Source organism: Alexandromys fortis, unplaced genomic scaffold (assembly GCF_014885135.2).
Source record: "Alexandromys fortis isolate MF-2015 unplaced genomic scaffold, M_Fortis_MF-2015_v1.1 scaffold_196, whole genome shotgun sequence".
NCBI classification, from domain to species: domain Eukaryota; kingdom Metazoa; phylum Chordata; class Mammalia; order Rodentia; family Cricetidae; genus Alexandromys; species Alexandromys fortis.
In genome coordinates this window covers 2,590,223-2,602,519 of record NW_026068078.1, presented here as the reverse complement: position 1 = coordinate 2,602,519, position 12,297 = coordinate 2,590,223, and the positions used below count along the sequence as shown (strand labels likewise).

Below are 12,297 nucleotides of genomic sequence, written 5' to 3'. Positions count from 1 at the left end.
CCTAGGCTCAATCCCCAGTACAGTAAGTAAATACATGCATACATACAAACAAGCATATGTACATACATACATGTATATACTTTAAGTTTTTCTTTTAATTAGGAAAAATTGCAGTCAGGCCTATCTTTAATGCTCTTAGGGTTCAAGACAAGAGTTCAAATGAAGATCAATCTATAATATGTTTAGTTATAAAATGTTTCAATTAAGCTGATAAAAGCATTCCTTTTTCTCACTTTAGTGAGGGAATTTTTATATGATGACGTGCAGATGTCAGGAAACTGAATGTAGATGGTACACATGTCTGAGTTGTACCTGGGGGCTGGGTGAGAGTCTTTGGTTAATGTTTGTTTCTTTGTTTCAGATCTCTCAGGATCCTTATTTATTTTTTTTCTGTTTATATATATATATATATACATATACATATATATATTCCGCTATTCCACGGTCTTTATAAATTTTTATTCTGAAGATTTGAAAGTATTTCTTTACCTTTATTATAGAAAAATGATTTCATTCTTAATTTTTTTTATTCTGATAGCAGTAATATAAAATGCTTGTTGTTTTAGTTTGGGTTTCTATTGCTGAGAAGAGACACCATGACCATGGCAACTGTTATGAAGGAAAAACATTTAACTGGGACTGGCTACAGTTGAGAGATTTAGTCCTCTATCGTCATGGTGGGCAGCATGGCAGCGTGCAGGCAGCCATGGTGCTGGAGAGGGAGCTGAGAGTCCTACCTCTGCATCCACGGGCAGCAGGGAATGACAGTGAGACTCTAGGCCTGGCATGACACACTTCCACCAATAATAGTGCCACTTCTTGTGGGCCTGTGGGGATCACTTATTCAAACCACCATACTTGTATACATTTAAATATATTCACTCAAGATGAAAATTGTGTATTCATTTTCATGTTTTAAAACGTTGTCTTTTCAAACAGTCATTTATTTTCTGTGTTTTATCTGCATGCATGTCTGCAGACCAGAAGAGGGAATTGGATCTTAATGGAACTAGAGTTAGGGCTAGCTATTGAGCCTCCATACGGGTGCTGGGAACTGGACTTGGCGCTAGTGCTCTTAACCTCTGAGCCATCCCTCCAGGCCCTTTAACAAAGACTTTATAAGAACATTCTGAAGGTGCTGGAGAGATGGCTCAGAGGTTAGAATCAATGGCTGCTCTTCCAGAGGTCCTTCCATTCCCAGCAACCGCACGTGGCTTACAACCACCTATACTGAGATCTGGTATATAGGCATGCATGCTGGTAGAACATTATACATAATAAAAAAAATCTTAAAAAAATTATTTGTTAAACTTAAGATACACCTGGATATAATGAATGTTTTAGTTTTAAGTAGAAATTTAAGTAAAAGTTTAATTTCCTGAAACACTAATTTCTCTAAACTCTAAGTGTTTATATCATGGTTTATATAATAAAGCTATGCAGTCTGAATGTTCAGTGTTTGTCTTGTTGCTAAAGGGTCAGCAGCTCACTTTATACCTTTATTTTCTTGGTTTCCCTCTCTTCCTCTCTTCATCCCCATCCCCTTTCCTTCCCTTCTTCCCTCCCTCCCCCTTCCTTCCTTCCTCCCTCCCTCCCTCCCTCCCTTCCTTTTCCTTCCTCCCTCCCTCCCTCCCTCCCTCCCTCCCTCTCTCCCTCCCTTCCTTTTTTCCTTCTTTCTTTCCTTCCTTTCTGCTGGTAATCAAACTCAGGGCCTTGCACATGGCAGGTAAGTCTTCTACCACTGAACTATATATTTAACCCATTTTTTTTGAAACAGTCCTACAGTATGGCTTAGACTGGCTGAAATTTATTATTTAGCCCAACTGGCCTCAAACCCATGATCCTTTTGCCTCCGCCTCCTGACTACTGGGATTCCAGGCATTTGCTATCATGTTTGACTATACATTACTTCTAGAACTGTTTAGAAAAAATGAGCAATAATGAATCTTGTAAAGTACTGAACTTTGGTTACTTGGTGTGAATACTATTGGCAGTTCATTCTGTGTTTTCAAAAATCTTATTTCCTTTGGTCTCTAAGTCATAGCAGTTCTACTATTTCACATTACCTAGGATCTTCCCAATTCATTAACTTGTTTCTCCATCATCTTCAGTTCATTTCCAATGGGTTAACAGGAGGCCTGCGGTTTAGTGAGGGTTCCACTAAGCTTCCTAGTTGGTGCTGCCTGTCAAGTAGTCTGTCACCAGCAAGCTCATTGCCTGGAACCTTATCCCTTGGCTGGGACAAGAGTAGGACCTCTTCATTGTGGACTTGTGTTTTTCCTTCCAATAAGCAGGCAACTTATTGGGTCAGCTCTTTGCTATGTCTGTGTCTTCTCCAGTGACTTCTTACCTAGTGCTTGAGCATTCTTGTCTGAATCGTGTCCTGAAGACTTGCATAAAGGACTTCAATCAAATCATTCCTTCTGTGTCTTATATGACATTTTTCTCTAAAGAATTTTCCTTTATCACTACCGAAAACTTACATTTCTCCCAAAAGTCAAGGTCAACATATAGCTGTTTTATGTATATTTATGTGTGTATGTGTGTATGTATTTAATATGTATGGGTATTTTGTCTGCATGTATGTCTGTGTATCATATACATGTCTTGTTTTATTTTCATTGTTGTTCTTATTTTTGTGTGTACATGCACCTTGGAGCCCATGTTGAGGCTGGAGTACAACCTTGGGGAATCAGTTCTCTTCTTCCACCACACTGGCCCCAGGAACAAACTCACATTATCAGGTTTGTGGCAAATGTCCTTACATGATAAGCCATCTTGCTGTCCCCTTGTTGGATTTTTAGCTAACTTCGCTATGCCTGCAGAATTACTTTGTGTTTGTTACCTTTCTGTTGCGTGATAAGACACCATGACCAAGGCACCTTAAAGAAGGTAGAGTTTGTTTTGAACTTACACTTTCAGAGGGCTAGAGTCCATGAGTATCATGGCGGGGAGCATGAACTCACAGTTTCAGAGGCTAGAGTTCATGCGTGTCATGGCAGGGAGCATGGTGGCAGGCAGGCAGCAGGTGTGGTTTTGGAGCAGTAGTTGGGAGTTTACAGCTTTATCTGAAGCAGGAAGAAGAGAGGAATGGCGTGGGCTTTTGAAACCATTCTTTTTTCTTTTGAAAGTCAGCCCACAGTGACACACTTCCTCCAACAAGGCCATATCCCCGAGTCTTTCCCAAACAGCTCCAACAGTGGGAATCAGACATTCAGATGTATGAGCCTGTGGGTGCTATTCTCATCCAAACTACCACAAATGCAGTTTTTCCCTCATTTTCTATTCAGTGGAAGGATTTGGAAAGTTGGGATTATTTCTACCTGAGTGTTTGAACAACTCATTTTGCTACCTCTGCAGAGGTTTGGGACTTTTTCCAGGTGTGGTGATTCACAGTGGTGGATGCTTTTACTCCACTGGCAACAGGACCTTTGCTTTTACACATTTGTTAAATTGCATTTTTGTTGACATTTGTCCATTTAAATCAGATTTTCAAATATATAAACTTTAAAATTTGCAGAAACTTTAAAAACATGTAATATTTCTTTTAGTGTTTTAGACTATGATGTGAGATCATTCAAACTTCTTCATCTTGCTGTGCTTTCATCTTGATTTGATCCAACAGATTCGATTTTATTAATAAAGAACCAACATTTGCTTTCTCAACTCTTGTATATTTGTTTTGTCCCATTCTTTCTCTTATCTTTACCATTTCTTTCCTTTTAGTTCTTAACTTCTGAAGATTTTAGTTCTTTTCTTCTAATATAAAATTCCCTTTATTCTTTGTGACCTTCAGGACTATGAGACTGAAGTACTGCCTACTGTGTTTAAAAGTTGCTGGCTAAACTCCTTTATTTTAAAGTACAAAATTCAATACAATATTAATCAAAATAGTGATGGAAATTGTGCAGAGTAACAGTAATTTAATTATATATGGAAATAAAAATTTAAAAATAGAAAAGACACTCATGAAATAGAACTTGGGTAGAGAATTTGCTTGGCCAAGCAATGGGATTTATTTTAACATATTGGGAACTTTTTAAAATGGTGAGTTTTGGATACAAAACTAGAAAACAAACCAATAGGATAATGCAAAGCCCAGAAAGAGACTGATGTATTTATGAACACTTGATTTATGACAAAAATAACATTGGGAAGTAGGGAAAGATGGATTTTTCACCCAATGGCATGGGCAAAATGTGATATTGCATGGAAAAGTTGAACCCAAACTCATACTGTTCATAAACAAAAAGCAACTCCAGTATGATAAAGATGAAAAGGGAGTGCCAAACAATGAGGCTTTGAGAAGGTAGCATCTTCATGGCTACTAGCAGTGGGAAAGGTTTTTAAGAGACAATGTTATCTCCAGTCCATGGGGACCCCAAAAGACCATCAAGGAGACCGACTCACCAAAGTGCAAAAGCAAGGTTTATTGTGTGCACAATTCAAGCCAGCAGGGACCTCGTCAAAGCAACTGGCACAACAGCAGCAAGAGCAGGTGCCCCACCCTTCTACAGGGCATTATTTAAAGGCAAAAAACAGAACAGTTACATTAGCAGGGTGTGGGTGACAGGGTCAATCCTGATTGGTTCGTGTCTAGGGACTTCTCAGAAATTTTATTTTTGAACCTCGCCTGTTGCTTGTCTAGTTTTTTTATTGACTGAACTTCAGATGGGGACATTCTACGGTTATCTGTACTTTCCAGGTGGCTACCCTGTTACTTTTGCCCTTAGCCATTTCTGAGGACTGGAATGTTTTACAGGAAATAGTTTACACAAGACACAAGATTAAGGCAAAGCACAAAATGGAGGAACTTTGGTTCTTCAACAGAAACACTAATATTAAAAATAATAATTTTAAAACATTAAAGTTAAGAGTGTTCATTTTATAAAAGACCACTAAGATAGGTTAAAAAGTAAAGTAAAACCGTTAGTACATATAGCCAACCAAGGACATATAACCAGACCTAAAAAAGAACTCATAGGCCAGGCAGTGGATGGCACATGCCTTTAATCCCAGCACTTGGGAGGCAGAGGCAGGCAGATATCTCTGAGTTGGAGGCCAGCCTGGTCTACAGAGTAAGTTTCAGAATGGCCAGGGGTTTTTTTGTTTGTTTGTTTGTTTTTCAAGACAGGGTTTCTCTTTGGAGCTAGTCCTGGAACTAGCTCTTGTAGACCAGGCTGGCCTCGAACTCACAGAGATCCGCTTACCTGTGCCTCCTGAATACTGGGATTAAAGGTGTGCACCACCACCACCTGGCTCAGAAACCCTGTTTTAAAAGCTGGGGGAGGGGGAAGAACCCTTACAAAGCCAGGTGAGGTAATGAAAGCCTTTAATCCAAGCCCTTCAGAGGCAGAGGAGAGTGGATCCTAACTCAAAACAGCAAAATCCAGAATTTACAAAATCAATAAGAAACCTGTAATCCCAATTTTGCAAGTTAGAGGTTAGATTGGGTTTCATGAGATTCTACCTCAAGAAGCCAGAAAGAAGTGGGCGTGGTGAGAACACGGCTCAATGGGCAAGTGCTTGCTGTGACCTGACATCTCTGGGAATCCATGTGAAAAGCTGGTGTGGCTGAGTGTGCCTGTAACCTAGAGCTGCTGGGGCAGAAGTAGGAGGATTACTGGGGCTTGGTGACTGTCAGCATTGCTCCAGGTTCAGTGGGGAACGAGAGAGAAGGACACCAGACATTCCCTAACTTCTGCACTCCTCCGTGGGCATGTATGCACACACCACACACATGCATACACACACATGTGTGCTCACACCACATCACATACCAAACACACACACCACACCCCCATACACACATCACATCACACACACAAAATCAAATAAAAATTAAGGAAAGAAAGATAAACAAAAGGCCTGACCAGCTTTATAAAGAGGATGCTCACACACAAATCTATGAAAGTGTTAAATCTCATTAGCATTTGGAAAAATGTATTAGCAGTGAAGCAGTTAGTACCCCACAATCAGCAGTGTCCTGAAAAAGCTGAAGGGACAGCTGAGAGCAGCGGTGTGCATCTGTAGCCCCTGAGCCAGGGACGCCAAAGCAGGGGATCACAAGTTCAAGACCAGGATCACACAGCAAGAGTTTGTCTTTAAACAAACAACAACAAACCCAGGGTCTAGAAAGAAGTCTCAGAGACAGAGTTTGTGGTAGTTTTTCTGTTGTTGTGATAAATACATGATCAAAAGCAACTTACAAAAAGGTTATTTTGGTTTATGGTCCCAGAGGGAGTCTGTAATAGTAGGAATGCCGGGAGAGGGAGCAGAAAGTTGAGAGAGCACACCATCAATCACGAAGCAGAGACAGCAAACTGGAAGTGGGGCAGGGCTACAGACTCTCAAAGCCTGTCCCTAGTGAAGCACTTCCTCCAGCAAGGCTGTGTCCTTCATAAACAGAACCAGCAATCCAGGACCAAGGGCTCAGATACCTCAGCCTGTGAGGGACATTAGCATTAAGAAGATAACTGGATGTGTACTGCTCTTGCAGAGACAGAAGTTTGTTCCCAGCGCCCATATCAGCTGGTTCACCACTGGACACCTGTAATTCCAGCTTCAGGGGATTTGGTGTCATCTGGCCTCTAGAGGTGTCTGCGCTTATGTTCTCTCTCTCTCTCTCTCTCTCTCTCTCTCTCTCTCTCTCTCTCACACACACACACACACACACGTGCACACACCAACAAAGACATGAAAATTAAAAGTTATTTGGGAAGAGAAGAGGGATTGATGGGAGTGGGAGAACGAAAAGGAAGGATAGCAGGTGAATATGATCAAAATACATCATGTACATGTGTGAGAGTGTCATAGTGAAACATTGTATGTAGTTCATAATGCTGACATTGATTATGTATAATTAATATATGCAAATAAAAACATTGAAAAGATTAAAATCCAACACAAAATTGAATGATGTTGACCTTGGGTCTCTGCACAGGTACATACAACACACATACACAAAGAAAATAAAAGATCACTTGGGAACCCACTAAGCTGGTCTACTGTTGGTTTTGCTGTTCATTTGAAGCACAGTATGAAGAACCAAAAGTTCCTCCATTTTGTCCTCTGCCTCCCTCTTGTGTCTTGTGTAAGCTATTTCTCATAAAACATTCCAGTCCTCAGAAATGGCTAGGGGCAAAAGTAACAGGGTAGCCACCTGGAAAGTACAGATAACTGCAGAATGTCCCCATCTGAAGGTCAGTCAATAAGAAAACTTGGTAAGCAACAGACGAGGTTCAAAAATAAAATTTCTTAAAAGTCCCTAGACACGAGCCAATCAGGATTGACCCTGTCACTCACACCCTGCTAATGTAACCATTCTGGTCTTTGCCTTTAAATAATGCCCTCTAGAAGGGCGGGGCACCTCTTCTTGCCTCTGTTGCACCAGTTGCTTTGACGAGGTACTTGCTGGCTTGTATTGTGCACACAATAAACTTTGCTTTTGCATTTCAGTGAGTCAGTCCCCCTGGTGGTCTTTTGGAGTTCCCATGGACTGGGCATAACAACAGGATCATAGTGATATCTTCTGAACACGGTAGCGTTAGGGACCCCTTAACAGGTGTTTCAACCCAGTATTGCCTGAGTTATTGTATTTCCTGGGTCAATGAAACGCACATGTAGACTAGGACATGGAGGGAGCGTTCCTAACCATTCAACATCATTAAGTAGAACATATTTCAAAGCGATTACCATTTACTATGATTATAAAACAAAGTCTTAACATTTTAGGAACAATGTGAATGAGAGATTGAGCTGAGTTCCAGCTACACAAAACATCAGCTCGCACGGATCAAGACAGATGTCACAAAATTCCTTGGCCTTGCAGCCCGCCACCGTTCCAGGTAGGAGATGGGTAAATGGCCTCCCTGCCTGGACAGCCAGAGCCCTGCGAGGTGCATGGCCAACTGGCCCAAGGTACAAGTCCTTCTGGCTGGTGTTCCGAGGCTTTCTTGTAAACACTGCTATTTAAATAGACAAAGACAGTCAGGGAGGAGCCGGTTTCCCTGGGAAGAAGTGAAGGGCAGGGGGCAGTGAGGGGGTGCTTGCCCTGATTGCCTTGTTTGAATTCAGAGCGTTATGTTTATTTATTTATTCATTTTTTGGGACCCACTGAGAACGTTATGTTTATTTCACCATTGCCTCGGTCTGTGAAGGAAGCACTCTGAATTCATTATCCTTTGAATGTTCACTTGGTGCCACAGTGACTTGGTGACATTTCACTTGGCTGCCCCTCATGACCTATTTATAGGACCTGTTTTAAATATATACTTTGTTTGATACTTTAGAGAGACTATTAGAGATATGGGAATCTGGGTAGAAAAGGTTATGGAAATTAATTTAAAAGGTAAACAAACCCAAGGAATTCTAGGGTTTATCATGTAGGAGAAGCTAAAAATCTGTTTTCCTGGTCCTGAATACTGGCTTAGCAGGGCCACAGTGTGAGCTAGGGAGTGGTATTATGTTTGGTCAGTGTCCCTGAGGACAAGTCTGTCTGCAGACCCACAGAAGAAGAGTAAATAAATCTATGTTGTCTTTTGTTCATGGTCAGCACAGCTGTATGCTGACGCTAGGATACAGAGGACACTCTCCGTAGTCCACAGAAGACAAACTTACATGTCATAAATGTTGCTCACTGCGACTTTTGCAGGATGTCTCAGAAGCTGTTTGCACATCGAAGAGCTGCAAGTGTGGACAATGGGTTATTCTGACCACATATGACATCCCAGGATCTTCCTTAAAGTACTCTCCTAAATCCAGCCATGTATTTCTCTCTCTCTCTCTCTCTCTCTCTCTCTCTCTCTCTCTCTCTCTCTCTCTCTCTCTCTCTCTCTCTCCCTCTCTCTCTCTCTCTCTCTCTCTGAGAAATAGGGTTTCTCTGTGTAGCTCTGGCTGTCCTAGAGCTCTCTGTGTAGACCAAGCTGGCCTCAAACTCACAGAGATCTGCCTGCCTTTTCCTCCCAAGTGCTGGGATTAAAAGCATGCACCACCCACCACCATTGCCCAGCCTTATACTCTCTTGATGGGCAAATGAGGCAGGTCCTGCAGAAGGACTAAAAATATCCTAGAGATATCACTGATATCAAGAACCCAAGCCTCCCTTTCAGGTTTTTAGTCTTGTTAATAAAAGAATTTAAAAACAGACTCAGAAGTGCAATTTTATTAAGAGTTTGAGAAAAAAAAATAGAGCAGTCAAGCTGTAAATCTTAGCAGTTGCTGCAAAGAGGGGACCAGGAAAGAGGAGGGGAAGAAGCCATTCCTTTTGCCGTGGATACGGAGAAGAGGCATGACATCAGGGTGAGTGAACAGCTCGGCCCCAGGGGAAGCACACTCAGGCTCTTGGCCAGTATCCGAAAGAAAAGGAGATGAGAAAAGGAGAAGTAAGCACATTGTCTTAGGGTTTCCATTGCTGTGAAGAGACACCATGACCATGGCAATTCTTATCAAGGAAAATATTTAATTGGTGGCTTATAGTTCAGAGGTTTAGTCCATTATCGTTATGGTGGGACATGGTAGCATGCAGGCAGACATGGTGCTGGAGACGGAGCTGAGGGTTCTACATCTTGATCTGCAGGCGGCAGATGGAGACTGTGGACCACACTGGGTGTAGCTTCAGCACATATGAGACCTCAGAGCCCATCTGCACAGCGACACCCGTCCTCTAAGGCCACACCTACCCCAACAAGGCCATACTGCCTACAGTGCTACTCCCTAAGGGCCAAGCACTGGAACACATGAGTCTCTGGGGGCCATTCCTATTCAAGCCACCACAGCATGTCACCATTAAGTGATATCACTCCTTCCCTTTCTTAGCATGTCTGTAAGTGGATCAGGTTTTCCTGAAGCAGGGCGAACTTGGTTGTAAGCTTCTGGTTAGATGATTGGCAGGCTCAGCTGCCTTAGCTCTCAAGAGGAGAACGCAGTATAATGCTTTGGGTTGCTTAGACTGCTGTGTCTCTCTGCCTCAGCCAGACGTTTCTTCCAGGAAGAAGTAGTTTTCCCTTAATGAGCTTTAATCCAGTCTAGACACCTCCACTTTTAGGGATTTATCATGATTGTGGGGTTCAATGGCCTCCAAAGATAAAACAAATAACACCTTCCAGGTAGGGCTCGTTTTTCTTAGTAAAAAAATTCTAACGCTCTCAAATTAGGTAAAACCCATGCCTCTCATGAAGTGTGCAGCAAGCTGTATGCGAACCCAGGCTTGTTTGCCTCGCCCTTCCACACGACTCTCAAATACCTTCACAGTGCCACATGGAGGTATTTTTACTTATATTGTTTCTCCTCCTTGACCATGGTTTTGCCTTATAAGTTTCCAGTAACACTTGTTGGGCTGTGTACAGGAAAAATATAGAGAATATAGAGGGCTCAGTACTATACACAGCTTGAGGATCTTAGAAATTACCTTCCATGGTTAAGGGATTGTATTTGAACAGGAAATATACTACTGTATTTGAACAGGAAATCTAGCCTCCACCAGGCATAATGGGCCACACCAATAATCCTACCTTCCAAGAGTCTGAAGCGGGGGGGGGGGGGGGGGGGGGGGGAGGAAAGGGGGGGGGGGGGGGGGAGGGGGGGGGATAAATTCAAGGTCAGCCTGGAATAGAAAGAGGGAAAGGAATGGAAGGAAAGAGAAGATAGAGCTTCATGATTCAAAAATTGAAAACACAAAAGGCGAACTGCTTAGTCAGTCACAAGGTTTACCTAAGGGAGGTACCAGTTCTTGACGCCTGGCCTCTGGCCCCACCTCTTTCTCTTGCTTTTGGAATGGGGTGAGTTACAGAACTGATGAGTTTGAGAGGAAAACTTGGTGCCGAGCCCAGTTCTGCCCTTCTGAGGAAGGACATGATTCCACTGCCATAGGCCTTTGGCTCTTTAATTTTATCAACTGGAGGCTTGCTTAGAGTTTCAGAGGGTTAGCCTGTTATCCTTATGGCAGGGGCCTGGTGGGAGCCTGTCAGCCTGTCCGCATTCATGACACTGGAGGAATAGCTGACAGCTACATCCTGAGCCTCAGGTGGGCTTCTTTTGCTGGGAGGAGGGGGTGGGGAGGTGGGAGGGGTAGGGAGGGCTGGCATGAGCTTTTGAAACCTCAAAGCTCACCCCAGGGACACATTTCCTCCAACAAGGCCACACCTCCTAATCCATGGTCACTAAGCACCCAAATATGTGAACCTATGAGGGCCATTCTTATTCAAACCACCATACGTATTGACTCACTTGAAAGGAAGGCATAATGTAAGGAGAGAGAGACATACACAGAGAGAGACAGGGAGAGAGAGAGAGACAGGGAGACACAGAGAGAGACATACACAAAGAGAGACAGAGAGAGACAGGGAGATTGACAGTCTGAGACAGAGACACAGAAGCCACTAGGTGGACTTGTTGGAAAGACGTTGAGAGTTCCCCTGTGAGAGCGAAGGTACATTTAGCCGGAGATTTGAGAAGAAGTGGGAACCGCTGTGGGGAAGACAGAAAAAAAACAAAGTAGCTGCCACTCAGAAGCACCTGGAGGCCTCTGCTAGGCTGTGAGCAGAACTCAAGGCAATGCTCGCAGTAGGGTGTTTGGGTCTGCAGCCCCTTCCAACTGCTCAGGGAGCGTGAGTGCTCTCGGAGATGAGTTTGTCTCCACCTAGACTCAGCATTTCCAGTTCTACTTGGGTAGGCGGCCAAGTCCCTCACTTCATGATAAGAGTCCTAGAGACTGGCCGGGCCGGGCAGTAGTGGCACACGCCTTTAATCCCAGCACTCGGGAGGCAGAGGCAGGCGGATCTCTGGGAGTTCGAGGACAGCCTGGTCTACAAGAGCTAGTTCTAGGACAGGCTCCAAAGCTACAGAGAAACCCATTCTCGAAAAACCAAAACAAACAAACAAACAAAAAAGAGTCCTGGAGACCGAGAGGGATGGGAACAAGACATATGTGTTGCCTATCACAAAGCACAGTTTATAAACCCAAACACAGGACCCTTTCCTGCATTTTTTTTTTTAATTTTTGGAAATGAGAAGTGTGCGATCTTCCACATCGCCTGGGCCCTACCTTCCCCACCGCCACCTACCTATGTCTTTTTCTCAACAAAAATTACAAGTGGCTTTATCGCTACATTTTACATCTTCTGCGTTTAAAGCTTTGCAGCACGACCTCGCAGGCAAGCTTGGCCGCTGCCAATGTTCTTCTCCAAACTACTATTTTGGCGAAGAGGGTAAAGCTTAGCAGAGATGGATGGGATAGGGTAGCCAAGCCTGCCATGTTATCGGAATCTGGAGGTCTCTGTCCATGTGCACCTGGCTCAG

General features: G+C 43.2%; 1 protein-coding gene across 5 annotated transcripts in view; it reads right to left on the bottom strand.

Annotated features, from left to right (window-relative positions):
* Rap1gds1 (Rap1 GTPase-GDP dissociation stimulator 1) overlaps positions 1-12,297 on the bottom strand; it is a 575,856-nt gene that overhangs the window by 119,086 nt on the left and 444,473 nt on the right. The gene's annotated exons all lie outside the window — the stretch shown is intronic.